Source organism: Tenrec ecaudatus, chromosome 6 (genome assembly GCF_050624435.1).
Source record: "Tenrec ecaudatus isolate mTenEca1 chromosome 6, mTenEca1.hap1, whole genome shotgun sequence".
Classification (NCBI taxonomy): Eukaryota; Metazoa; Chordata; class Mammalia; order Afrosoricida; family Tenrecidae; genus Tenrec; species Tenrec ecaudatus.
Genome location: NC_134535.1, coordinates 90,248,944 through 90,273,811, shown reverse-complemented (window position 1 = coordinate 90,273,811; position 24,868 = coordinate 90,248,944). Strand labels below are relative to the sequence as shown.

The 24,868-nt window shown below is 39.5% G+C and overlaps 1 protein-coding gene across 1 annotated transcript in view; it reads right to left on the bottom strand.

Annotated features, from left to right (window-relative positions):
- Positions 1 to 24,868, bottom strand: part of NELL2 (neural EGFL like 2) — a 449,535-nt gene that overhangs the window by 300,111 nt on the left and 124,556 nt on the right. The gene's annotated exons all lie outside the window — the stretch shown is intronic.

Here is a 24,868-nt window from a genome sequence, read left to right as displayed (position 1 = left end):
TGTCAAACATCTCCCTTCACCCTCTTTACTGTTGTCTGTCCCCCAGGAAGGGGGTTAGATATAGATCCTTATAAATCTGTTCCCCCTTTCTACCCCAACTTCCCTCCACCCTCCCAATTTTGTCACTCTGACAACTGGTCCTGAAGGTATCATCCTTCCTGGATTCCCTGTGTTTCCAGTTCCTACCTGTACCAGTATACATCCTCTGGTCTAGTCAGATTTGTAAGGTAGATTGTAGGGGAGGAGGAGGGGAAGCATTTAAGAACTAGAGGAAACTTGTATGTTTTATCATTGCTACCATGTACTCTGACTAACTCGCCTCCTCCCGCAGACCCTTCTGTAAAGGGATGTCCAGGTGCCTAAAGATGGGCTTTGGGTCTCCACTCTACACTCCACCTCATTTACAATAATATGATCTTTTGTTCTTTGACGCTTGTTACCTGATTCCTTCGACACCTCATGGTCACACAGGCTGGTGTGCTTCTTCAATGTGGGCTTTGTATGCAGGGAATTTTTAGAGGAAAACATCCTTAGCTTAATGAATGAAACCAGGCAACCATTCTGGAAGCCAAAAGAACACCAGCTAGACTTTATCCCAAGAAGAAGTCACCAAGGCATATAATCTATTCAACTCTGAGGTAAAGGAGAAAATCATAAGAGCAGATAGGGAAAAGAAAAACACAGTCACCTATAAAGGAGATCATAAGAATATGCTCAAACATATCAGCAGACACTATGAAGATGAGGAGAGAGTGAAATAATATATTCCAAAATATTGAAGGAAATAATGCAAACTCAAGAATATTCTATCCAGATAAATTATCTATCAAAATTTATGGAAAAGTAAGAATCTTCCAGGACAAGGAAAAACAAAAAAATATGTTAAAAGAAGCCAAATACTACAAAAGATCTTTACCAACACAGTATGAGCAGAAGAACAACTCTCACCAAGCTCAAATAAGAGACAGCCACATAGGACAACACCACCAAGAGGTTAACAAAGAGAACACAGCCCCCAAAATAGCATAACTCTGATACCTAAAGCGATCAAGGATTCCAGAAGAATCATGAGCTACAAACCAATATACCTAATGAACATTAATGCAAAAATCCTTATCAAAATACTGGCCAATAGAATACAAAATTATATAAAACAAATCATTCAACATACCAGATATTCAGGGATAGTTCAACATAGGAAAGACCATTAGTATTATACTACATATAGACATGGAAAGTTGTAAGAACCACAAGATAATATCGGTAGATATAGAAAAAGCATTCGACAACATCCAACACCCATTGTTGTTTAAGACACTCCAGAAGATAGAAAGGGAAGGAAAATTCCTCATTATAATACAAACTATATATGAAAAATCAACAGGTAACTGGTAGTCAATGGAGAAAAGACAAAAACAATCCCTCAAAAAGGGAACCAGACAAGGATTCCCCTTGTCCCCACTTCCATTTAACATGATACTGCAGGTCCTAACTAACAAGATAAGGCAAAGAAAATACATCAAAAGTATTCATCTGGGGAACGAAGAGGTGAAACTATAATCACTTGCAGATGATATGATTTTGATATATGGAAAATCCCCAAAAGTTCCACAAGGAGAGTGATGGAAGTGACAGAGGAATATGGCAGTGTGGAAAGGATACAAAATCAACAGACAGAAGTCTAATGGAATGCTACATACAGCACACAAGACCATGAAAAAGGGAATCAAAAAGATCGTACCCTTCACAATATCTAAGCACAAATTGAAATCTCTAGAAATATATCTGACTTAAGAAAAAACAAAAGATTTATACAAGGAAACTACAGAACCATATTACAAGATACCAAGAATGTCCTGAACAAATGGAAGAATATCCCATGCTCGTGGATTGGAAAACTCAATATAGTGAAGATGCCAGTTCTACCCAAGCCACTATAGAAGTTGAATGCTATCCTCATACAAATACCATCTCCTTTCTTCAAATAATTGGAAAAACTAATTACCAACTTCATATAGAAAGGGAAGAAGCCTAGAATTAGCAGAAAACTCCTCAATAAGAAGGACAAAGAGGGAGGGCTTGCTTTACCTGACGTTGGCACCCTATTATACAGCCACAGTAGTGAAAACTGTGTGGTATTAGTGTAATGATAGATACATAGATCAATGGAAAAGGATTGAGAACCCAGACATAAAATCATCAGCATACAGACAACTGATCTTTGATAAGGGTCCCAAAACATCTTTAGCAGTGACACATTAGACAAAGGCCTTATTAGTAAAATCTACAATACTCTGCTAACTTACAATAAAAAAAAATCCAATTGCCCACTGAGGAAGTGCATAATATATAATGAAATGAAATGTGCTAAGGATTATTAAAGCAAGCCCTCAGGACCAACAATGAGAGTAGAGATACCAGGAGGGGAAGGGGAAGGTGGGGGAGAAAGGAGGAACAGATCACAATGATCTACATGTAACCCCCTCCCTAGGGGATGGAAAAGTGGATGAAGGGAGACATCAGACAGCATAAGACACAGAAAAAAATGTATTAATTATCAAGGGTTTGTGAGGGAGGGGGGGGGAGTGGGAAAAATGAGGACCTGATACCAAGCACTCAAATAGAATTAAAATGTTTTGAGAATGATGATGACAACAAATGTACAAATGTGCTTGACACAGTGGATGGATGGATGGATGGATGGATGGATGGATGGATGGATGGATGGATGGATGGATGGATGGATGGATTGTGATAAGAGTTGGACAAGCCCCCAATAATTTGATTTTTTTAAAGAATTCTATGAGCTGGAGAGAAAAGCATGTGTTTGAATCATGGGAGTGCCACCTTAGAGGCTGAGCAATCTTGGGCAAATGACATAATCTCTTCCTAAGTATCAGTTTCCTCATCTGTAAATTGAAAGACACGCTGAGAAGCAAGGGAGATGGTTCATGTCTGACACTCTGAAGCTAATTAATGTACATCATCGGCTTAAAGAAGGACAATGAAGAATGAACAGGGAAACCATACTGCATTAAAACTTTAGTGGTATCTATGAGCTATATGCCCATGGATACAAAACAAACATTTTGCATCTATAACCTCATATAGTTTTGTATCTGTATGCCCAAAGAGAACAAGAGGAAGTCACACTGAACTCCCAGATGCTTGGGGAGGCATACCTCCTTAGCTAAATCTTTGCTATTAAAAGTATATTCCACATAGCATTGTGAGCATCACCCTGGGGCTTGTTATAAATGCAGAATCTCAGGCCCCAGCTCAAAATCACTGAATCAGAATCTTCATTTTAATAAGATCCCTAGGTGATTCAGATCCCCATTAAAATTTGAGAAGCACTGAGCTAAGGGCATGCTCTTGCATATAAACTTCACAGCTTGTTTGACTAAAATTCAAGTCTCAGCAAAATTGCAACTGAGCATGTCATGAATCATTGGGGTCACTTGCCAACAGTTAAAATCATAAATATTATATATGCATATTATCTATCATTCTACTTAAACTTAAAATTACTTTTTCCGAGTTGAGTATCTGGCAAAGGGGATTATGATACATCACTTTAAAAATTAAAATAATAGTTATTTATGTGTCTGGGCCATTCTGAAGCCAGCCTAGATTTTTATTTTTCAGAGTGTAACTAAAGTATAAAATGGGTTGTTATCCCAAGATCTGTGCCTCAAATAAAAAAAACTTAGTGGAGCTCTGCTGCTTGGGCCACAGCGCTAGAAACCAGATAGCCAGTTCACCAATGTGCGCAATACCCAATCAGTGAGGAGCACAAAAAGTGTCGGAGACTCTGATATATAAAGTGGATGGGATATGCTGGTTAGATGCCATGGGATTGCGCAGCCATTCCTAGGAACAAAGATTTTACAAATTGAATGTCCCTGAGTTGAACACACCTCCACTCTTACCACCACCAACTACAGAAACAATTTTTAAAGTAATTTCATGTCATTGCCTATGTATTTGTTAGTCAAAAAACTTTGAAGCCAGCTTTGCAGGGAATAAATATGTTTGAATTATGCTCTACACCAATTGTTTTAAATGGGAAAAGGAAATTCCTCTCTTCCCCTTCCTCACAGTTAACTCTTTCATCATTGCATTTTCTTCATTTAATGTTTACTGTATGAGAACGCATGCAGTGTGTCGATATTTAATAAGCACAGGGCACATGCCGCACTCAAGGCATGCAGTACCGAGACCAGTACAGCTCAGTTGCTCTTGGGCACTTTTTGTTGAGGATGGTGGATGCTGTAGCTGATTCTCTAATGAGCATTAGGATGTCCAAGTTCCTTAATCATTCAGATGGCTTTTCAGAGTTACTGCTTTCCACATAATCGCCAAAATCAATTTCCAAGATGCTTTAAATGGCATACATCTTACTTTATCCTAGTCTGATTTCAAAATGCTATTTTGTATGATCTCTATTGAGAAGAAAATAAGCTCATTTTTAAAACAATCATCCAAAAACGCTGCAGATAAGAAGTTGCATTTTCTGCCTAAGTGTTATTCTTTTCTCTTAAATTGAGTTCCATGTGAATTACACCTGGATAGTGAATTACACCTGGATAGTGAATCACACCTGGATAGTGAATCACACCTGGATAGTGAATTACACCCGGATAGTGAATCACACCTGGATAGTGAATCACACCTGGATAGTGAATCACACCTGGATAGTGAATCACACCTGGATAGTGAATCACACCTGGATAGTGAATCACACCTGGATAGTGAATCACACCTGGATAGTGAATCACACCTGGATAGTGAATCACACCTGGATAGTGAATCACACCCGGATAGTGAATTACACCCGGATAGTGAATTACACCCGGATAGTGAATTACACCTGGATAGTCACTCCTTTGCTTAGGCATCCATCTGAAACCCTCTCACTTGTTTCAAAGCTTTACTCTACTAACAGGGAAGTCTGGCCTTATCACCCCAAAGCTCCCACTTTTAGCTTCCTCAAAATATGTTAGACAGTTTGATATAATTATTATTGACAGATTTGCACAAAGCTTTCTTCTGAAGAGTTTTAGACCATTTAGGCAATGTCATTATATGAGCAAAGAAATTCTTGTGAGAAATCTAATGGGGCATGAAAAAGAATAAAGTCCACAAAATACATTTAGTCAAGGATTTAATAATGAAGAGAAATTACAATTCACATTGAAGAACTAGAAGCTGAGTACTCCCTATTATTTTCATATAAAACATGATTAAATAGGAATAACATAATGCATCCAAATCAAAGGGCAGTACTCCATGTTATGTCATCAGGAAAATCACTTCATTTTAGAAAAAAATTAATTCAATATATTTGTAAGCCATCTGTGGAAACTACCAAAGATTCAAAATGGCAATTAATGTTAACTATAATTTCATATAAACTCACTAGACACTACTGTTTGTAATAAAAGGATGTTTGGGCATCCATATACTATGTCCTATTGCAGAATCCCCTATGAGCTGATACATCGCCTTGTCAAGGGTACTTGGAAACAAAGGATCAGAACGCTATGTTGCTGCCCTTTCCCAGGACCTACTGAAACCCGGAGCAATTGCTCTCTTCAGGTTTCCCTATTGCTGCTACCTAGAGATCAACCACTAGAGGGGAAGCAAAATAAGAGCCTCCTCTTTATAGATTAATTTGCCAAGAGCTGGTACGTTTTGCAAACTGGTTAACTAATGGGCAAGAGCTTTGACTGAGCAATGTCATCTTCACACAAAACAGACTTTATTTTATAGGTAAAAGTACACGAAGATTGTGTATCTAGGGCAGCTACTGTATTGATTTTCATAAGAAGAGCAATAAACTATTGCAAACAATTAAAATATCCTAGAGGTATGAGATAAACTTACAGTAAACTACAGTAGGGTTGAGAAGCAATTCAATGCGTCAATGATTTCCTTCTGCACTGACCCTGTGGGCTTGAGAACTCAACAGGACTACCTAGTTTCTTTGGGTCTGTACGGTTTCCACCTTTGATGGGGTACAGTCTAACCGCCTTTCTGTCACTCATTTTAGAGAAAAGCATTAGAATTTTCTTTTTCTGACAGATATGCCCACCTTAAAGATTGTCTAGATTTTGCAGGTTTTGCTGTTCTTGGATCAACACTCAACATCCATGGAAGCAACAATCAAGAAACTAACTTGGGAAAATCTGCTCCAGAGTCTCTTTAAAGTTCTGAAAACCAGCGACAATTAGGTTCATCTGAACCAAGTCATGGTTTTGCCAATTACCTCACATGCACACAAAAGTTACATAATTAAAATGGACGACAGAAAAAGAATTGATACCTTTGAACAATATTGGCAAAATACTTTAATATACCGCGGACTGCCAAAATAACAAACAAATCACATTCAGAAGATATATAACCAAAATGAAGTACTTAGAAATAAATCTAACCCAAGGCAAAAACAAAATTGAGAAAACACCTATTCAAGAAAACCACAGAACACTACCCTAAGAAGCCAAAAGCTACATAAACAATTGGAAGAATATACCATGCTGGCAAGTAAGAAAGCGTACTATTGTGAAAGTGTTCATGCTACCAGATGCAATATCAATTCAGATTCCATCATTATTCTTGATAGAGATGGAAAATGAATAACCAGCTTTGTATGGAAAGGAAAGAGTCTGGATCGACAAAGTACTATTAAAGAGGAGGCCTCACATGCCCTTACCTCAAAACCTGGTGAAAGCAGCCTTGTTTGGGTACGAGAGACACTCACAGCAAGGGGACAAAATTGAGTACCCTGCGGTATATCCATTCACTAACTGGAAGCTGGTCATTGACAAAGGGGCAAAACATATTAAAGCGGGGGGGTGGGGGGTGGGGGTATAGTCTCTTTTAAAATGTTGCATGCAAAACTATTCACAGCCCACTGACAGACTATTTGTCTGTCATTTTGTAAGGACCCGGCTCCCCATGATGCAGGAAGACGCTCCTGAAAACCTCACGCATGGTTCTGAAGCACTGGAAGCCTAAACAAAGAACGCAGGACATTGCAGGCGATCATGAGTAAGGAGGGGGCTCTCAGATCTGAAGGAATTCAAAAGGTGCCTAAAGAGGAGATGATTTCTTGGAGGGGAGGAAACCATGGTGACCTGAATCGCAGAAGCCTGTGGCAGTGGAGCTTGGACCGTCATCTGCAGTTGGGGCACCATCAAGGTAAAGAGAAAGAGCTGCAGAAATCGTTTAAATTTTAGAACTGGGAATGGGCTATGTATAGATTTTGGAAAATTGGTAATGGTCAAAAATGAAATGGAATACATAAAGATCCATAACCTATGCATTACTGAACTAAAATGGACTGGTATTTTGACCATTTTGCATCAGAACTCATAGTGATTTACTGTGCCAGGAATAATACAATCCTTTCATTGACAGAAAGGATCCTGCAAAATCAAACATGAAGTACAATGCTGCCTAGGATAAGAGAATAACAATTCACCTTCGGGGACATCCAATTATTAAAATTTATGTACCACCCACAGAAGCTAGTGATGATGAAATTAAAACATTCCATGAATAATTTCAGTCATACATTGTTCCAACATATATCCAGATTCATGGATAGTTATTGGTGATTGGGATGCAGAAGTCGGAAACAGAGGAAGGAACAGTAGTTGGAAAATATGGACTTGGTGATAGAAACAAAGCTGGAAGATTCCGTGATAGAATTTTGCAAAATCAAAGACTTCATCCTAGCAAATACCCTTTTTCCATAACATAAAAGGCACTATACCCTTGGACTTCCAAAATAGAAGACACAAAATTCGAATGGACTAGATCTGTGGGAAGACACAAAGAAGCAGACAGGAGATGACTATGGAATAGATTTGTCCATTGCTCATATGTAAGTTCCCGAAAAAAAAAAAAAACTGTAGAAAAATGTTAAAAGCCCATGAGAGCCAAATTCAACCTTGAGTCTATTGCACATGAATTTTGAAAACATCTCAATTTTTAACGCAGATTTGCTGCATTAAACACTAACTACTAAAGATGTGATAGGCTGTAGGAGAACGTGGCCAACATTCATGAAGAAAGCAAAATGTAATTAAAAAGACAAGAAAGAAAGAAAAGATCAAAGTGGATGTCAAAGGAGACTGGAACTTGCTCTTAATCAAAGAGTACCTAAAGCTAATGCAAGCAAGGATGAACTCAAGATGCTGAATAGAAGATTTCAAAGGCAGCTCGAAAAGACAAAGCCAAATATTATAAGGAAATGTGCAAAGACCTAGAATTAGAGGACCAAACGGGAAGAGTACACCCAGAATATCTGAAACTGAAAGAAATCAAGGAAAAATCCAAGCCTTGAGTTGGAGTTTTGAAAGATTCTGTAGGCAAAATATTGAATGAAGAGAAGAGGGAACGAATACACAGAGGCACTGTACCAAAAAGAACTAGTCAGCAGTGTACCATTTCAGCAAATGAGCAAAAAATCAATGGTGCTGAAGGAGGAAGTTCAAACTGTATTGAATGCACTGAGGTGTTCTGGGATGCCCGTCTTCTCAAGGTTATCCACATTTTATTGTGGTCCACACAGTTGAATGCTTTGGTATAGGCACTAAAACACAAGTAAACATATTCTCTGCTTTGAGGCAAGATGCATGTTACATCAACAATGATAACTCAAGTTCCACATCCTCTTCTGAATCTGGTCTGAACTCTTGGTAATTTCTGTCAATGTACCATTGCAACTATTGATGGAGGATCTGAAGCAAATTTTACTTATGTGGAATATAAATTATATTGTTCTGTAATTTGAGCATTCTATTGGGTCTCCTTTCTTAGGAATGGGCACAAATATGGATCTCTTCCAGTCAGTTAGCCAAGTCTCTGTCTTCCAAGTTTTCTGGCATAGATGAGTAAGTTCTTCCGGTGTATCTACAGTTTCCAAAACATTTCAAAGGGCATTCCATTCATTCCTTGCTTGTTAAATGTTAGGAGGAATTGAAGCACTTGATAATAGAGATCAAGGATTGTAAACTTCAGTATGGATTATAACTCAATATAAGGAAGATCAAAGTCTTCACAGCTGGACCAATAGGTGACATCATGAAAAATGAAGAAAAAATTGAAGTTATCAAGGATTTTTCTTGCTTGGAGCCACAATCAATGATCATTGAAACAGCACTCAAGAGATTAAAGTATATGTTTTGAGAATGATGAGGGCAATGAATGTACAGATTTGCTTTACACAATTGATGTATGTATGGATTGTGGTAAAAGTTGTATGAGCCCCTAATAAAATTATTTTTTAAAGGGGGAAAAAGAGATTAAAATATGTATTGCATTAGATAAATCTGATACGCTTTAGTTTTGAAGCCCAAAGATATTACTTCAAAGACTAAGCTGCATCTGAACCAAGCCATGGTATTTTCCATTGCATCATATGCACTTGAAAGTTGGACACTGAAGAAAGAAGACTGTAGAATAATCAATGCGTATGAATTGTGGTGCTGGAGAAGATTATTGAAAATAACATGCTAACCGGACAAACACGCATGTATATGAAGAAGGAAGGCCCGACTGCTCCTTAAAGGCAAGGATGACAAGACTGGCTAGGGAGAGACCAATCCCCTGGAGAACAACATTATGTTTGGTAAAGTGGAGGGGCATCACAAAGAGGAAGGCCCTCAATGAGATGGAGTGACCTACAGGCCGCATCAATAAGCTCAGGCACAGAACAATTGTGAGGGTGGCCTAGGAACATGCAATGTTTCCTTACGTTGTGCACAGGGTCACTATGGGTCGGCGCTGCCTTGATGGCACCTAACATCAACATGGAAAACTTGATCCAGTGTAGAAAAATTAAAGTGCATCTTTATATCTCAGCACCAGTGTAATGAACTGAAGATGGACCAGAGATCTAAAGCAAAACCTAAAACTATAAAGCTCATCAACTACCTTGAGCTTGGAAGACCTTGATGACACCAGGTACTGCTGCCTCCAGAGCACTGGTACCATGGTGGGGTGTGTCCTGGACTGCCAACCACAGAAACCAAATATCGGAAACCAGGAGCCGCCATGGAGAATTATGAAGCTTTGTACTCCCATAAAGAATTAATTGCAAGGGAGCCTGCGTTGCTATGAGGCAATGTTGACTCAGTGGCAGGGAGTTTGGTTTTGGGAAAGATTTACAGGGGGAGGTCTCCTCTGTAATAGAGGGTCACTGTGAGTCAGAATTGATCCCATGGCAGTAAGCAATAACCACTATCTACTGCTGTAGATTACACTAGAAGGTCCTAAAGAGAGTGGGGCAAAGCTCAAAAGAATCCAAAAGACCGCACTTACTGGTCTGATAGAGATTGGAAGAACCTCTGAGACTATGGCCTTTAGACACCCTTCAAGCCTGGAACTGAATTTACCCTGGCAATTTCCTGGCATTTCACTTCTACTATAAGCTGAATAATTAATAGTAGATTTATAGTTTTCTAATGTTCATTATGTCATGTAATGCTTCATATAGTAATTAATTCAAAGACTATATGGTTAATTATCCAATTATTCTTGTTTATTAATATGTTCCCAGTTGGTAATTTCTCCACTGATAAGGCATTTTATAAGCTTTTATAATGCTGTATGACCAATATCTTTTTGATGAATTTATGGGGGTGGGGAGTCAGCATAACACTGTAAGTAGTGTTGAGAAAACCTACAAGATTTACTTGTCAAATCTCTTTTTAATAAAAGTTAGCTCTTTCTCAGAATAGCATCTAGAATCTTTTCTTAAAACAAGCAGGACGAGAAGGTACAACCATGATGCCCACTGTTCCTGATCTTAAACCATGTAGCATTCCCTTGTTGCTTCCACATATGCTAATGGCGGTTCTGAAATTCCCATGCTTCTAAGGTCTGTCCATTGTTTTCCTCACAGTTGAATGCCTTGGCACAATCAATAAAACATAGGTGAGCATCTTTCTGGTATCTCTGCTTTGAGCCAAGATCCATCAGGCATCAGAATTAATATCCTCTGTTCCATGTCCTCTTCTGAATCCAGAGAAGGGATCAATGACAGTGAAAGCCCAAATTCCATTTTCAGGACACCCACAAGGAGTAAGCCTCCATTGGATTTTCTCTTACCATCAACAAGAGATTCAACTAGCCTTGCCCTCAGAGAGAATGTACTGGAAAGGGCATTGCCTCCACCCACCTGACTAGCGCAGGGGGAGGCAGTCTCCCTCAGGGGCTCACCTGGGTGTTCTCTTGATGGAGATCAATGTCCCAGAGATTGCATAGTCATGAGTCATGTCCTGAATGACTTAGGGAGGCCCCTGAATAAATCTCGCAAGCTCCTCTGTCTACCACAACAGGTATCCCAATCAGGGGCCTGTTTCCACTCTAATAATCCCACTTAGAACTATGATACCTTGATCTGCCACCAACCAGGCATTTGTGACAGTTTATCTTGATCTCCAAGATCTTGCTATAAAGTTCTATATATCAACAAACCCTTGGCCACCCTGCTGACTTCACATCAATGGCCTCCCACATCTGAATAAAATGCTTTTGTTTTTGTCTCTTCTCTGTCCTATTTAAGACTTTAATAAATGTTCTTAAAAATGCACAAAAAGCAGATTTTTCTCCGAGAAATATCCCTATCATAAGCTTACATCTGAATAAAGTAGTGTACAAATAGACTATGTTTGCCTACTTTTGCACACATACCTATCAAATTCAGTGTCATCGAGTTTGATCCAACTTGTGGCAACACTACAGACTAGGGCAGGACTGCCCCTGTGGATTTCTGAGACTGTAAATCTTTACAGAAGTAGAAAGCCTGGTCTTTCTCCCACACTTAACTAGAGGATTTTAAAAGTAGAGTTATCCAAAACTATTCAAGTAAGGGTGACCTTAGTAAAAAAACTGAAGCCAAATCACAGATTCCAGCATGGTTTGCAGCAATAACGTGAGCTTCCAGATCACTCAATTGTTTGCCACGATGGAACATTTATTAATGATCACCAGTTTGAAGGAAATATGCAAAAAAAAATTTGCATCTGTTGTATAAAAACAACGTGCATGTCTACCTTTTGAGTTTATTTCTACCTTTTTCGTTATTGCATAGATTCCCTTGCGCAGCATTGAGTATTCCAGTCAAGCAGTCCCTGGTGTCTCTAATACCAGCTAGAATGACAATTCATAATTGTGTTCATGCATGAGAACCTCCATCTCATCCTGCTTATTTCCCAGGCTTCGAGCATAACTTTAGAGATAGCTAATTTTACTGGATACTTTGCTCCAGAATTATTACTTCCTTTTTTTATTATAGTCTATGAAAACAAAATAATCCCCTCCCCCCCACCTTTAAAAACAACAAGAACAAAGAACTGCTGGGTGAATTGTATCACTACGACTTTTATTCTCATCCCTATAGTCACTTGTTCAAAATCCTTTCAATTTGTTTCATTCGATTGTCTTCCCTTTTAAAAAAATCCTCAGATTACTTGAGTGGCAGCTGTTTAATCTCCATGCCTATTTGGCCATGCATCTTAAGTGACAGGACTAGAAAATACCTACTGATGAAAAGAAAACTATTGCTTGGAGAAGTAGATCTACAGTCCTATTTTACATTATTTAAAATTAGCAAAAGCCTCATACATATCTGAACATCTACTCATCTTCCTGAGTCATTAAGAAAATGACAACCAAAACTATCATCTATCATGTGCCAACACTGCTGGGGATTGACCCAGAGGTTGCCACGATGGGCTCGGGCATCACAAGGATTCTGGCATAGAAATCGGCAGCATGTTGTTATGTTGCACATACAGTAACTGTGAGTCTGAAGGGACTCAATGACACCTAACAACAACGCGAGTTTTCAGAAAGGCCAAAAAAAATAAAAGTATAGGTAAGCATGTGGTACAATTGGAACTCCCACACAGGGTTGGTAGAAGGATGTCATGGAGTGGATTGTGCCCATCCCATCCCCAGCCCACCTCAAAATAAATGTACGCCAACTTGGCTGAACCAGGATTCTCAGTGGTTTGACAGTTAAATCATGCTGTGACATGGCAGTTAGGTAAGAAGTGCCCAGGAAGTGATGAGATCTGGTAAAGAAGTAAGAAGATTAATCTTAATCACATCACACCACACTCCCTCAGAGTGGTTTCCCGGATGTGTGGACTGAAAAAAAAGGGAGAAAGAAGATAAAAGGAGAAAAAAAGCGAGCATAGATCAGGGGGTCCTACTACCACCTTTTGCCTTAGGGTCTATGTACGGTAAAGTTCCTCAGTCCAGAGAAGATTGGGGCCAAAATACATGGGACTTTCCAAGGCTTGTCAAGCCCACAGATGCTGAAAGCAGGTCCACACAGAGGGAGAACTTGCACTTGGAGCCAGCATTCCGAATGTGCTCTTTTAGCTTCCCGAACTGTGAGACAATAGATCCCTGTTTGTGAAAGTCATTCACTGTGGTATTTGTGGTGGCACAAATAGATCATTAAAAAATAAAACCAACGCACAAAAATAACACTGCCCTCAACTCGATTACTGCTCATAATAAAGCTATAGGGCAGGGTGGAATGGCCCCTTGGGTTTTCGGAGACTTGAAACCATCGTGAGATGGATAGCTTCATCTTTCATGCTCACAGCCATCGGTGGGTTAAGACCACTGACTTTGTCAGTATCGCATCAGTGTGCAGCCCACAAACCCACCAGATTCACGAGACAGGTCTAAATGGGCAAAATCACTGTTGAAAACAATTTTGCCATATGACCATACAAAAATCATGTTCAAAAAAAGTCTATAGAGGGATATTAGCATAGTCAAAAAGTGGCATCTGACTGTTTTCAATAATAGATTGAATTGTGGTACATAAATAAGCAGAGTAAATCTAAATGAACTACAACTATGTGCAAAATAGGACAAAATGTCACAAGCACAATTTGGGGGTGCAAGAAAGCAATGTGTAATAGTACCAAAAGGTTGAGGAACTGGTTCAGAATGAAAACTTTGGTCAAGGATTCTCTAAAATAAAGTACTCCTTTGTTGTCGTTAACTGTTATCATTGGTCCTAAATCAATGGCAACCGCATGTGCTATAGAGTAGACTGAGCACAACAACATTTCCTTGGCCATCATTTTTATGGAAGCGGATCACCAGACATTTTGTCCATGGTGTCTCTGTGTGAATTCAAGCTGAAAATTATTCAATTGGTAGCAAAGTACATACTAAATATACAGGGGGGAAAAGTACCTAAGCCTGTCCTGATTAATCTCCTAAATGTATGGATAAAGAAATGTACCTTTCTAAAGAAAAATTACTGTTCTATAGATATTATGCTCTCTTACAGCTTTAAGACTGTGGCACAAGGAAATGGTCTCATTACTTTACATTATTATCAATAAAAACATTATCTTTATAATGTCAGCAATAATAATATATCTACTACCATTAGTTTATTCAGACCCACAGATATCCTGTATAGGTTTTCCAAGATAGCTAATCAAATGCTTGCCCAACACCACCAACAGGGCTCTTTAATAATAATAATAATAATAATAATAATAATAATAATAATTAACTACCCATTATTCTAATCAATTTACATTAAATTCTCCTCAATCTTCATACAGATCCCTTGAAGTCTGTGTAACAGTCATCATCATTTTACATGTAAGGAAGCAAATGGTCTGATAAGTTAAGTAACTTGGTCAAAGTTGGACAGCTAGTAAGTAACGGAACCAGCAATTGATTCAAATCCAAGTAACTTGATCCTTAGCCTGCATGCCAAATTATTCAATATTCAAAAGACATTATAATAAGCCTATTTTATCAGAACCAATAATTATTTTTTAAATACCCACTATCACTGAGTTGTTTTCAAGCACGATTGCCCTGCATTCAGTTTCCAAGATTGTGAATCTTTAGACTAGCAGACAGCCTCATCTTTCTCCCACAGAGCAACTGGTGGTCCAGAACTTCCAACCTGGTAGTTAGCAACCCAACATCTAACACACATCACCACCAAGGAGCCTTACTTGCAAAAATCAAAAGGGAAAACTAAATTGACTGCCAACAATCAATTCCAACTCACAGTGACTTACAGATGTGAGCTGATGAGGTAAGAAAATAGAGATTTTAAATTAAGTAACTTTAAAACAATCAGATGTGGCCAAGCAGAGCTGGTGGATGCAGAAGATATACTGTACAGGCAGTCTACAGCAAAGACTCATGGAACTAAGTGAAACACATATGGAATCCTGAAATCCAAAGGAAAAGGTAAAGATACAGATTATCACTGATTCAAAGAAGAGGATGAGTGAAAACAGCAAACAAGGAGGCATACAGAGGGGTAGAGAGGGGTAGATAGTCAAAAGACCTAGAAAGATGCTGACATATGAAAGTATAACAAGAGTTCCATTCAGGACAGTGGGTTAGTCTGGGTTGACTAGAGAAACAAAATTCATAGACACTCATATATGTATAAGAAAAAGCTTTATATAAAGAGTAATTGCATATTAAAAACCATCCCAGCCCAGTCCAGATCAAGTCCATAAGTCTAACATTAGCCTATATGCCCGATACCAGTCTGTAAATTCCTCTTCAGACTCACACAATACATGCAATAACATAGAATGCAGGAAGATCACAGGCCAATGGGTGGAAAGTCTTGTGGACCTAATGGCGGGGGCAGCATCTCAGCACTGACGATGGTCTCCATGTGGCTCCTCCAGCTCCAGGGTTCTACCTCCATCAGCTTAGTTCCATGGAACTTGTCAGCAGGAAGACGAAGCAGAGAGAGTGGGTCTGGCCTCCAGTGAACTGTTTATCTCCATCGCACTTCCAAATGAGGTCATCAGCTGTGATCTGACGGACAGACTAAACTCCATCCATTCACTCCTACTAGTCTCAAGTTGACATCAGATTATGTAACTACCACAGACAGGAAGCAGATAACCAGCTCTGGTCATCAAGAACTACACCTGCATTCACATCATTGACGGAGAACCAAGGAAGCATGATTTCACCCCTTAACCTAACTAACCTCCCAGTGACCTGAGACCCAGCTCCTCGACCTCCACTCATCAGTCATGCCTCCTCCTATAAACCCTTCTCAACTTGGTGCTCCACCTGTTCACCTTTCCCAAGGATAGCCCCCTACCTACTGCTCCATTCCCTTGGAGGCCACTTGTGTGCTTCTGCATACTGAGCACCGTCTGTCCCTGCCCCAGACTTTTGTGCACTGTGACCTCTGAGATCATAGTGCACAATCCCACGGAGCAAGTGTTTCACCTACCCCGCCTATGCAATCAGCAGTAATCCCGCCCCTGCCTGTGATACGCAGTGCATGTTCCCCAGTAGAAGTGTTGCACCCAATCTCCATGGCTGACAGAGGCCATCCCTACAGCCCTATGGTCAGCAGCACGTATACGTCAGGATTGCACCCTACACAACACTCCCATCTCTTCTGTAGTCAGCAGTCAGTGTTCCTTCTGCCCGTGTGCTTAGCAGTGCAAAACCCACAGAGCAGGCATGCCATTCATGGCTTATCTGTGATGGACAGTGCCTACCTCTGTCACATCCGCATAGTGAGCATCACATTTCCCCTAGAGCTTGTTTTCTGGCCAGCACATGCCCTCATGCTAGCTCACCTCCTCCCTCGCTCCCAATCACCGGTTTCTATTTGTTTTCCTTCACCGTCTTTATGTTTTTCCCATCATGGAGGAGCCAGTCACTCTACATAGCTGGACCGGATACTCCTCCTGCCCCAGCAACTCCAACACTAGATGAATGACGCATGCTGGCCAACATCCACTGAGCTTGCCCACAGTTAGATTACAAGACCAGAAAAGTGACTTGTGTCTAAGCTCCCACTGCTATCAGATCCAAGCAGATACAGAGATGAACATCTTAATGCTGTGAAACTAGCAGGATAGCACAACAGTCCCATTGCTTAGATATATAAGAGGAAAAAGCCACGAGCCAATCCAACATACAATACAATAACAAGGGAGTTTCTCAGAGACAATAGATAAGGAATTCAAAAAAATTATACTTAGCGCCCTTCCATAAATTAACACACTGCTGACTGGATATTTCAAGCAAAAACTATCCTGTGCATCCAGCTCCTATGAAGGCCTATTCTACTATCAGATCTACAAACTGCATAAACGGATGTAAATGCAGCCATGAGTTACCATTGGACTGCGACACATTCAGTCGAGAAAACAGTGTATTTTTGATCAAACTGTAAAGAAAAAAGACCAAGAAAATTAAAAAACTACCATGGAGATCATTCGAGACTTTCCTGTCAGATTATCCTACTGTGGTGGCTTGCCTGTTGATGGGATGCTGGAAGCTACGAAATGGTATTTTGATACCAGCAAGGTCAACCAAAGTGAACCGGTCTCCACAGAGTTTCCAGACTACAAGGAAGAACTCTGCAGCCCGTTTCAGAGGTAGCAGCCACTGACAGCCTCGTGAAGAGCATCAACGCAGTGTCAGATCCTGAAGGGCATGAATAGAAACAGAACACTGTCACAGATAGTGCCAGAATATGAGCCCCTCCCACCAGAAGGTACTCAAAAGATGCCCGAGGAAGTGGGCTTGTCACAGAAGAGTTGAGCTTAATGCTGTGGCTAGAGTAAAGCCAGGGGCGTAAAGCCTTCAAAACCTTCATCAGCTGATGGAGCATGATGCAAAATGAGAAGAAACAGCTGCCAAAAAATATATAATGATAATCAGAACCTGGATTGTATGAAGTATGAAACAGGAAGATTTAGAGTGCTCAAAAATGAAGTGGAATGCATAGAGACCGGTGTCCTGGGCATTATTGGGCTGAAATGGATGGGCATCGGGCATGTATGCTGGCAATGGCACAATGAAGAAGAATGGCACTGCGTTCATCATTAAAAGGACATCCCAAAAGCTCCCTTGAAGTATAATGTTGTCTGTGATAGCATTATATCTATGTGCATTCAAGGACATCCAATCAATATTTACTCAAATGCATGCACCAACCACTAAAACTAGTGATATACAAATTGAAGAATTTTACCAATTTGTTCATTTTGAAATTGCTCAAACATGCATTCGAGATACATTGATAGTTACTGGTGGTCTGAATGAAAAAGTTGGAAAATATGATCTTGGTGATAGAAATGAAGGTGAAGATCGTATAATAGAATTTTGTAAGACCAATGACTTGTTTCTGAAAATACTGCTTTTTCAACAACACAAATGGTGATTATGCACCTGGACTTCTTCAGATGGAAGACACAGAAATCAGATTGCTACCTCTGCTGACAGAGATGGGGAAGCAGCTCAACATCAGCAGCTAAATTAGGCAGAGGGCTGACTGTGGAACAGACAGACCACCAACTGCTCATATGTAAGTTGCAGTTGAAGTTGAAGAAATTAAAAACTAGTCCATGGGAGCCAAAATGTAACTTTCAATATATCCCAACTGAATTTTGAAAACATCTACGTAGTAGATTTGCTGCACTGAACATTACTGACAGAAAACCTGCTGAGCTGTAGGAAGACATCAAGAACACTATACACGAAGAAAGCCTGGGTGACCACCAGGTGTGGAAGGGTTCAGGCATCAGGCATCAAAGAACAAAAAATCATATCATTGTCAATGAGGGCGAGTGCAGAGGGGAGGCCCAAAGCCCATCTGTAGGCAACTGAACACCCCCTTACCAAAAGGTTATGGGGGAGGAGATGAGCCAGTCAGGGTGCAGGGTAGCAATGATGAAACATACAACTTTCCTCTACTTCTTAAATGATTCCTCCCCCTCCCTCACTATCATGATCCCAATTTTACCTTGCAAATCTGGCTAGACCAGAGGATGTACATTGATACAGATAGGAACTGGAAACACAGGGAATCCAGGGTGGATGATCCCTTCAGGACCAGTGATGAGTGGTGATACCTGGAGGGAGGGTGATGAGATGGTGGGGTAGAAAGGGGGAACCAATTACAATGATCTACATATAACCTCCTCCCTGGGGCAAGAACAACAGAAAATAGAGTGCAGGGAGACGTCGGACAGGGCAAGATATGACAAAATAATAATTTATAAACTATCAAGGGTTCATGAGGAAGGGGCAAGTGGGGAGGGAGGGGAAAAGTGAGGAACTGATATCAAGGGTTCAAGTAGAAAGCAAATGTTTTGAGAATGATGATGACAACCAACGTACAAATGTGCTCGACACAATGGATGTATGTATGGATTATGATAAGAATTGTACAAGCCCCCAATAAAATGAATAGAAAGAAAGAAAGAAAGAAAGAAAAGATCAACATGAATGTCAGAAGAGAAGTTAAAACTTGCTCTTAATATTAAAGTAGATATGGTCCATGGAAGAAATGATGAAGTCAGAGAACTGAAAAGAACATTTCAACAGGCAGTTCAGGAAGCCAAAATAAAATATTATAATAAAAGGTGCAAAGTCATAAGTATAGAAAACCAGAAAGAACATTCTCAGCAGGTTGAAAAAAAGAAGAAAGAAAATAAATGCAAGCTGTAAGTTGCAATATTCAATTAGTCTGTGGGTAAAATATTTGGTGATGCAAAAAGCATCAAAAGTAGATGTGCCAAAAAGAACTAGTAACATTCCACCATTCCAGGGGGTAGCACATGAGCAAAAACAAATTATGTTCAGGCTGTGCTGAAAGCATTAGCCAAAAACATGGACCCGGAAATTGATGGAATAGCAATAGAAATATTTCAGGTGAAGCTCCGAGAGGACACATTATTCTATGCCAGGGAGAATGGCAGGCAGATACTTGGCCAACTGGCTGGAAGAAATGCGTATTTGTACCCAGTCCAGAGACAGGAGACCCAGCAGAATGAGTAACCTATAGGATAATATCATTAATAGCAATTGTAAGCAGCATTTTTCTGAAGATCATCCAACAATTGCTGCAGTACACTGACAGGGAGCTGCCAGAGATTCAGACTGGATTCAGAAGAGGATATGGAACAAAGGATATCATTTCTGATGTCAGATGGATCTTGGCTCAAGGCAGAGAATACCAGAAAGATGTTTACCTGTGCTTTATTGATTGTGCCAAGGCATTCAACTGTGAGGATGATAGCAATGGGCAGCCCTTAGAAGCATGGGAATTTCAGAACATGCCATTAGCATTTGTGGCAACAGAACAAGGGAATGCTACATGATTTAAGACCAGGAAAAGTGGGCATCAGGGGTCTACCTTCTCGTCATACTTATTCGATCTGTGTGCTGAGAAAATCATCAAAGAAGCTGGGTTGTTTGAAGAAAAATGTGGCATCAAGATCGGAGGAAAGCTCCTTAACAATCTGTGGGTGATGTGCAAATAACACAAACTTGCTTGCTGAAAGAAAGGACTTGAAACACCTGCGGATGAAGATCAGGGACTTAGAACTGATTACAACTCAATGTACAGAAGTCCACAATTCTCACATCTGGACTAACAGGTAACATCACATAAATGGATGAAAGATTCAAGCTGTCAAGAATTTCATCTTTTTTGGATCCACAATCAATTCTTATGTAGAAGTATCTGTCAAGAGATCAAAGGACACATTGCATTGGGTAAAGCTGCTGCACAAGACCTCTTTAAGAGCTTGGAAAGCAAGGATGTTACTTTGAAGACTAAGGTGTGCCTGACCCAAACCAGGTATTTGTCAATTGCCTAATATGCATGTGAACATTAGCTATAGAATAAGGAAGACTAATGAAGAAATTATCCATTTGAATAATGGTGCTGGTGAACAATGGTAAAAATACCACACAGTGCCAATAGAGCAAACAGATCTGTCTTAGAAGAAGTACAGCCAAAATGCTTCTTGGAGATAAGGATGGTGGTACTTCCTTTCGCATTCGCTGGCCACGTTACCCAGTAGTGCCAGCTCCTGGAGAAGAACAGCATGCTGGGTAGAGGAGCAATGCAAAGGAAAGGCCCTCAGGGAGGTGGATCGACACAGAAGCTACAACACTGGCCTCGAACACAAGAACAACCGAGAGCCTGGGGCATGCTGGGCAATGTTGTGCTCGTGGCACATCTGGTTGTTTGTCTGAGTCAGAGAGGGCTCTGTGACACCTAACAGGGACAACAAGGAAGTCATAGACATAATTAAGGAAAGCATAGTCCAAACTCTAGAAAATTTCAGAAAACAATGCAATAAATTTAGAAATGAAAACTTAGAAAGTATATGAAATGTAGAAGACAAATACTGAAATTTCAGAAGGAACACATGTATACCAAATTCACTGCCATTGAGGTGGTGGAGAACTGCTCCTGTGAGCTTCTGAAACTCTAACCGTTAACGGGAGTAGAAACTCCTTCTTTCGCCTGTGAAATGGCTCATGGTTTGAAAATGCTGACCATCGGGGTTGCAGTCCAACAATTAACCACGATGCCACTAGGGCTTCTTCTGAAGGTCAAAAGGATAGATTGGAATCAATGAAAGACATAATTGGCAAAATTGAAGAAAAATTCCACAATTGGGTAGAATAACAATCAGAAAAATGAATTAGAACAAATTTAAAGCCTAAGCATTATATGGGACATCAAAAAGATGTATAAGATGTATAATCAGAACAGGAAGAGGCATAGACCAAAAAAAAGGGGGGCACTGATAAATTTGTTTAACATTGGTTGGAAGAAAACTTCCGTAATATCATGATGGATGATACAAGTTATGCATAACATATATGAATGCTTAAAAACATTATGCAAGCAAAATAGGCCAGATAGAAAGGACAGATAATATTTTAATATGAAATATCTAGCAGAGCAAATTAGTAGACCTAGAAAGGAGAAGGGGACATGGACAGGTATGGCTGAATGGAAATAGAGTCTTGAGGGTGATGCAGAAGTTTTGGAAAGAGCTAGTGGGGAAGATTGCATCATGTGAATTAATTAATGCTACTGGGGGTTCAGTTATCTCACATGTAGGAGTGCTATGTATTGGAACTGACTCAACAGCCCCTAAAACATCAACTTAAATACACTTAGAAATTATTAAAAAGGCAAAAATGACTATATATGAATATTTTAAATATATGTACAATAAAATTATAAATTTTTTAAAATCCTCATGTTGGAGTTCACCTTGTGTCTGACTGATCCTACCACAGTGGCTGCAAGGTAGGGTCACAAAGAGTAAGCGTCTCCTCCCCACACTTTGCTTTGGGAGACTCAAATAAAGAAAAGTGGCAGGCTTGGTCCTTTTAAACTTGTTTCCCAGAACAGTCACTTTCTTGCTATGCACCAGTATTTACTTAGGATAAAGAACTGAAGTTCGAGGGAAAATATAAAGCAGCAGACAAAATAAGGCTGCTCAGAATTGCATAAACAACTCTAATGACGTGAGCCTGAAAGAATCAAACAAAACTAAAAAAGTACTAAGAAATGACCAGCCAGTAACATTCAAAGTAACATTCAGCAGTTAGCGATGTGTTTTACCATCCACTAGCTTTACAAGCAGCGAAGACTGTAGTAAGTAATCCCTTTAAAGAGTTCTGAAGAAAGAAAATATCTTATTCATTTTTTATGTCATTAAAGGGGCTATTTTTCCCAAGTGTTTCAAAGATATCAAGAAGAGCACAGACTCTGGAAGAAAGATTTATGTTTGTGTTTTAAAAACCCGTAGGACTTCGCTTATATGCGACTGAAACGAAGTTCTGAAATTACAATAGTGATAGCACTAGGGAAGTGAACATAGTGAGATGATGCTGTTCCTCACCATATTTAACACAATTGTGTATGCACATATGTAAGAAAAATAGCATGGACACACACACACACACACACAATTATTGGTTTCTCTCACTTTAACCAACCGTGAAAATCTGCATCCACCAAACAAGTCAATTAATCATTATATTCATTTTATTTTAAATGCCAGTTGCCTTTCATGAGAGGCATCCTGATGGCGTAGTAAGTTATGCTTTGGGCTGCTAACCATAAGGTCAGCAGTTCAGAACCACCAGCTTCTCTGAGAGATGAAAATGAGATTCACGATGGAAGTCCATCGCAGCAGTTCCATTCTCTCCTGGGGGGCGGCTACGAGTCAGAACTGACTCAACGGCCATGGGTTTGGTTTTGACCTTCATAAAATAAAGTATTATGGAAGTTTTCAGAACCACATCTCCTGAAATATTTTTAGTGATTTGTTTTAAAATTATGCTTTGCGAAGACACTTCCCCCAAATCTCTACTACTATCTGACCACATTTCCCTTGGGGGAAATGTTTGTGTGTTGCCTGAAATTAAGATGCAGAAACAAATATTGACACAAACCCTCTCTATTTCATGGCAATTCTCCACTTTATTGCTGGCTGTGACCAAAGAGACAAAGTCACTTTATTAAATTTAGCAACGTAGAACGAGAGATTCAAATACATTACTTTGGCTCTTTTTTCATTTGTTTTGTTGTGCCCTCATTGACTGCTTTCCCCTAGCCCACACTATTTGACATAAAGTGCAAACATAATCTATTTTCAGTCATTAACACAGATAAATACTTTGTATTCATAAATCTCAAAAATATTTTAACAATTCATAAATTCTAACTATGTAGTTTTGGGGAAGAATTCAAGTATTACTCTGAATGAGTAGGCCTCTTACTATTGGTAGCAGAGAAAAATGGTAAAATCATAACTGAAATTCACTGTTTCTGACTAATGCATGTATCACAATGTTCCAGTATTTCAATCAGCCTGTCTCTAATAAAACGAACATGACTTAATGCAGATCTGCCAGATTCACTGATAATATGAATGTATAGCCAGAAAGACAAATAAAAGAAGTGAACACAGAAAGTGTGATCCTACTTTTGTCATGATATGAATATAAAGTCTTACAAAGGACCTTTCTTCCTTCTTTCTCTAACCATCTACAAAGAAAACTACAGAACATCATCACCAGCTTCTGGTTAGTAAGGGAAGTCCACAAAAACTCAGATCATGCCTTACCAAGGAATTAACTGGTGACATGCGTAAGAGCTATTGCATTCTCCGCCAAATGTATTTGACTAGGCTAATACAGTTTCATGAAACAGATTGACTTCAATGCAAAAAGCCTAATAAAATTAAATATAAATGAGCTCCCGAGAGAATTAAATCAATGGACTACAAAGCAACTTCCAGATTTTACTCTGATAACTTGTCGCTATCACCAGCAGTAACACATGGCTACTGCGCAGGCAAGAATGAGATATGACAATGATAAAAGTAGGGTAAACATAAAAATAAAATCTAACAATAGCAGCTGTTAATTTTCTCTCTGTGTGTACATATGAATACACTTACATATACACAAACCCGACATACTCCACTAACAGACTTTACCACCCATAGTTTTTCTTCCTTGTACTCGCTGTTATCAGTGTAATTATTTATTTTAATTGTGGAAAAAATACACACAACAACACAGTCGCCAACTCCACAACTTCTACGTCGATAATTCAGTGTCATTGACTATATTCTTTATGTTCTACAACAATTACTGATATCCTTTTCAAAATTAACAACCTACTTGTTATAAATGTTACAATTCCTTCGTACAAAATTAACCCAAAATTCTTCGGTAAAAATTTAACCGCATTATTTTAAAGCACAAATAACATAGGTGAAATGCTTTCCTATAATTGAGTGAATCATATAGAACTCATCAGAGTATACCTCCGTGATTCAGCAGTGAACTCCGACAAGGCAAGAGAGCTTGCTGCTGGGAGTTGGAGCCTTCCCCTGCTCCCTGAATTAGGTGGGCAGCCCTGGTCCACACTGGATGGTCATACGAAGATGTTAACGTCTGGGGGCTAACGCAGCAGCCTTTCATCTGCTGTGGAAGATCACCTTTGCTGTGGACTTTCTCGGTCACC